Raw genomic sequence first — 5,549 nt, 5'->3', positions numbered from 1 at the left:
CTCCCCGCCGGATCTCCAGCTGCATGGCCCTCAAACTGGAGCATCAGCTCCCCACCGGGTCTCCAGCTTCACGGCCCTCAAACTGGAACTTCAGCTTCCCACCGGGTATCCAGCTGCACGGCCCTCAAACTGGAACATCAGCTCCCTGCCAGGTCTCCAGCTGCACAGCCCTCAAACTGGAACATTTTGAACCCGGTGGGGAGCTGATGTTGCAGTTGTAGGGCTGTGCAGCTGGAGACCCGGGAGGGAGCTGGTGTTCCAGTTGTAGGGCTGTGCAGCTGGAGACCCGGGGGGAAGCTGATGTTGCAGTTGTAGGGCCGTGCTGCTGGAGACCTAGGGGTGGAGCTGATGTTCCAGTTTGAGGGCCATGCAGTTGATGACCTGGCGGGGAGCTGATGTTCAAGTTTGAGGTCCATGCAGCTGGTGACCCGGGGGGAGCTGATGTTCAAGTTTGAGGTCTGTGCAGCTGGAGTCCCGCGGGGGAGCTGATGTTGCAGTTTGAGGGCCGTGCAGCTGGAGACCCGGCAGGGAGCTGATGTTACAATTTGAGGGCTGTGCAGATGGAGACCTGGCGTTGAGCCGATATTCCAGTTTGAGGACCGTGCAGCTGGAGACCCGGCGGGGAGCTGATGTTCCAGTTTGCGGGCTGTGCAGCTGGATGCCCGGTGGGGAGCTGATGTTCCAGTTTGAGTGTTGTGCATCTGGAGACCCGGTGGGGAGCCAGTGTTGCAGGTTGAAGGCCATGGAGTTGGAGACCCCGGGGGGAGCTGATGTTCCAGGTTGAGGGCCGTGTTGCTGGAGACCCAGTGGGGAGCTGATGTTGCAGTTTGAGGCGGTGCACCTGGAGACCCAGTGGGGAACTGATGTTGCAATTTGAGGGCCGTGCAGCTGGAGACCCTGTGGGGAGCTGACATTCCTGTTTGAGAGCCGTGCAGCCGGAGATCTGGTGGGGAGCTGATGTTCCAGTTTGAGGGCCATGCAGCTGGAGATCTGGTGGGAAGCTTATGTTCCAGTTTGAGGGCTGTGCAGCTGGAGACCCGGTGGGGAGCTGATGTTCCAGTTTGAAGGCCCTGCAGCTGGAGACCCGTGGGGATCTGATGTTCCAGTTTGAGGGTGGTGCAGTTGGCGACCCGGGCGGGAGCTGATGTTCTAGTTTTAGGGCTGTGCAGCTGGAGGCCCAGGGAGAAGCTGACGTTCCCATTCGAGGGCCGTGCAGGTGGAGACCTGGGGAGGAGCTGATGTTATTCTAATTTGAGTGTTGTGCAGCTGGAGATGCAGGGATGAGATGGTCCTGCGGTTCAAAGGTGAGGGTCCCGGAGCTGGAATCTACGTGAAGGGCCAATGCTGCCTCTCTGATGTCTTAGGTTGTGGAGCTGGAAACTCGCGGAGGAGCTGGTATTGGTGTTTCTAGTTGAGGGTCGTGGATCTGGAGATACAGTGGGGAGCAGTGTGGTTCTAGTTTGTGGGTCATGGACCTGGAGACCCAGGGAGGAGGTGGTGTGTTTCTAGTTGAGGGTCATGGAGCTGGAGACCTAGGGAGGAGCTGGTGTGTTCTAGTTGAGGGTCGTGGAGCTGGAGATCTGGGGAAGAGCTGGTGCTGCAGTTCAAGTCTGAGGGTCTCAGAGTTGGAGCCCCCAGGAGGAGTAGGTACTGCCACTGATGTCTTAGGTTTTGGAGCTGGAGACCTGCGGACAAGCCGGGCTGGTGTTCTAGTTTGAGGTTGATGGAGCTGGAATCCTGGTCAGGAGCCAGTGATGCTCTTTAAGTCTGAAGTTCGTAGAGCTAAACATAGAGCCGATGTTGGGGAAGTAGAGTTTCAGGACGCCACTTGAAACTGTACATGTAGCTGAATCCCAAGCAAGTTAAGTCTGGGAGCTTCTCAGTCCTTGGGATCAATGCATTCCTTTTTCTCTTACACAGTTTGGATTTGTTTTCTGTCTCATGAGAGAGAAAGACCCTGATTAATACCCTCAGGAATTGAAAAGCTTAAAAAAAACTAAATGATATTGGTATAATAATAATAGAAATTAAGCTATGATTATCCTGACAGACAAAATCACACACCACACACAATATATGTCTTTTCAATCAGTTAGTAAAATAAAATATAAATTGAAAAATAGACCCATGCAGAGCTGTAAAAAGTTATTTCTTTTTTTCATGCTCAAAAATATTTAATTCACTTCAAAATGTCATACAAATTATGGTGGTTTCTATGCACCCCTAAAGCTTCAGTCATTTAGCTTGGGTACATACTAAAGTAATATGTTAACTTTTCCAGTACGGTCGTGTTTCATACCATTGACATTTGCATACTCTAGAATAATTTAGAAAGACATGTATTATTCACAATGTTCAGAAAAGCAAGCAAAAGGTCAAGGAACCTGCTTGGTTCTTCTGAGATGGCCTCATATCAGCTTCATAAACATTCATTCTACAAAATAGTAAGCTAACATTTGAACACAATTTCCAAAAATAAAGAATATTTTCTCATAAATAATGAAGTCCTTTTCTCAGGCACCTCAGAAGTATACAAAAGAATTTGAGTTTGAACAGATCTCTTGGAATGTGTTTAACCTGGTATTTCAACAGACTTAAGATTTCCAGGGTTTCACAAAGGCCAGATTTTATTTCAGTTACTCAGAAGAGAAAGAAAATGTCTTCTGAAAGAGGTGAACTGAATCATTACCAATAGAAAAAGTATCCACTGTATTCATCTCTTATAGAAACAGAAAAATATAACATTTCCTCCCTTAGAATAATATATATATACATAAAACTTAAAGTTCCATTGTATGTAGCTGAACAATAAAATGTAAACCAGCATGAAACCCTATTAGTCACATGTTAAAATTTTGAAACTATGACCAAAATATGAAAACTGCTAGAGCTATCAGAAAGAGACAAGAGAAAAAGCTTCTTGCACATGTATAAACTAAATGTGATAATCTCAAAAAACTTTTCAAAATTATAATTACCTTCCAGTTTAGAAACTTCAATCCTAAATTAAAAAAAAAAAAACTATACACAAACCACTGATTTGCCCAGACCAAAAAAAGAAAGAAAGAAAGAAAAAAATCAGCGGTAAGGTAAGCAGGACCCAGAGGAGCTGATATTCACAGTTCTTACATGTACAACTCTTTCAGGAATTATCCATAAAGTACTTTATTTTACAACCTGCTTTTCTTGTAAAACTAAAGGTCCACTTTTTTACATAAAAGTTTTATACGGTGTTAAAATCAGAACTGTATGTGAAATACTGCATCTAAATGTTTCTAAATAGTCTTGTTCCATTGGTTCATTGGTGACTTCTATGGCTTCATCATCATTTTCCATGGATGATTCTGAAAGAATCTCTCCAGTTTTACTGGAATTGGATCCTACTAATTCTTCTGTTTCACGGCAGTCAACCACTACTTACAGGGCCTTCGTTTTCATTACCTTCAGAATATAGTAAATCTGTCTCAGCTTGAGACACATCAGATTCCTCCATTTGATTGTTTTCCTCAGAAGTCTCTTCATTCACAGTTAAGGCATCATCAGATTCTTTTTCCTGATTTTTTCTTTCTGGGATCATTTCTCTTGATATCATAAAAGACTCTAAAAATAAGCAAATGTTGTTGTACTTAAATTTTATTTTCAGAATACCTCCACAGTTAAGCTTCATGAATTCTGATGTTCTATAGTTCAAATCACATCCCCTGAAATTCAGCAGCAACTACATACAGGTGGGAGAAAAGCCCAACGTTGGTATTACAAGGAGTTCCGTGATGTAAAATTCTTTCACGAAAACAATCAATGCAAGAATGTGAGGATCTCCTTACTCCTCCCTTTTACGAATGGTCTCTCAATACCTTCTTCTTCCTCTTCATCCTCTTCTTCATCCTCTTCTGTACTCACTGCCGGGTACAACGGCTTTGTCTTTATCCTGAGATGAAGATGATGCTTCTGTTTCTTCTACCATAACTGAAGAAATTTCGCTGCAAGTCGTTTCACTGGCTGTTTCTCTGACTTCGCCTTTTTTGTCAAACCTGAGTCTTTTTACCTCATGCCCCTCAGCTTCCACAGCATCTTCATCTGGATGTTTATTTTTCAAAGGGCTCACTGAGGAAACTTCTGATTCAGATGTCGAAGAGTCACTGTGATTTTTCTCTTCATTTTGCTGCAAATTTGCCTCTTTGCTGTCTGTGCTCTCAGGCGACCCATTTTTTGTCATGGGGGCTGACAAAGAAACCTTTGATTGATTAAGTGGCCTGGATGTCCCAGGCCCATTTATATTAGACCTCTCAGTATAGCTTGGTGCATTTCCAGGAAACATAACACCATTCGTTCAATTTAAACTATTGGAATTGTTTTTCTCTGAAGAAGGATAAACACAGCTAACAACCATCACATTCTTTTCTACTCCTCTGAGAAATTTGTCTGTTCCTGTATAGTTTCTCCTTGGATCTGTTAACAATTCACATAGTCGCTGAATAGTAAAAGGGATACCATTAAATCCAGTGACAATTTTCTGTATTCTTTCCTTTATTTCATCAAAGGGAATATATTCGACATTAGGGTTGGGAGGTCCTCTTGGCTCAGAAGCTGAAGTTCTGAAATCATCCATCACTTTCTCTGGTTTGAAAATAAAATAGTCTTTAAATTGGGACCACTGAATCTGTTTCTCCAGTCTTGGCTACATGACAAAGAAACTGATCCAGGACAAGACAAACTTTCCTTTTCACCCTCTTCTTAAAATCTTCCAGCGCCTCCTGGAGCCTCTCAACATCTATGGCTTCCCGGACTCCCTCACAGCCTCCACCTCCCTCCGAGGGTCTCTTGGGGACCGGAACGCCTCCCCCCACCCCCGATATCCTCCCACTCCCTTGCACATACTGCAGCATGCAGGCCAAGTGGGGTGGGGGGGAACGAAGGGAGCCAGGGGAAGCGTGTGAGAGAGTGAGACCGACAGAGCGAGCACCTCCCCAAGCCACTACCACCAACCCTCCAACATGGCGCCTGGCACGTCAACCTAAAAAGTTATTTCTTGGAGAAGCGATGGATGACAGAGATTAATCTGAGAGTTACTATTAATGGAGAAACTTAGAACTTACCATTTTTCCTGTGAGGTTTTGGTGCTGATACTGCTATTCTGTGAGTTCTGGCAATTGAGTCCATTCACACAGCCTGGTGATGCAGCAGGTGTCACAGAAGGACCCTGTCCCAGCTGGTCCTCCTCCACTGCTATGATGGTGTGGCCTCTGATCTGTGACCGTGTCTTGAGGGGAGACCAGGCCCTTGATCACAAGCGTATCCATGGTGAGGTTCCATGGATGGAACCTCGTAGATGTTCCTTCCTGATGTTCATCTGCTGCCTTGCTATTTAATGCATCTTGTTTATAACTATCTTCTAAATATTGAATAGAAATAAAGCATTTGTACAGTATGGGTAAGGTATAAAGAATATTGACACATTGGACACAGAGGAACTCCACCAAGTTTAGGGAGTAGAATCTGAAGAGACATAACTTTGGATGCTCCCTGGAGGCCCTGCCCGAGTCCCAGTC

General features: G+C 44.9%; 1 pseudogene; it reads right to left on the bottom strand.

Moving 5' to 3' along the window:
* Window positions 1–2,324: 2,324 nt before the first annotated feature.
* Window positions 2,325–5,019, bottom strand: LOC116473635 (serine/threonine-protein phosphatase 4 regulatory subunit 2-like; annotated as a pseudogene).
* Between the last annotated feature and the right edge of the window lie 530 nt (window positions 5,020–5,549).

Source organism: Hylobates moloch, unplaced genomic scaffold, assembly GCF_009828535.3.
Source record: "Hylobates moloch isolate HMO894 unplaced genomic scaffold, HMol_V3 SCAFFOLD_8, whole genome shotgun sequence".
Lineage (NCBI taxonomy): Eukaryota > Metazoa > Chordata > Mammalia > Primates > Hylobatidae > Hylobates > Hylobates moloch.
This window is presented reverse-complemented; position numbering and strand designations above follow the sequence as displayed.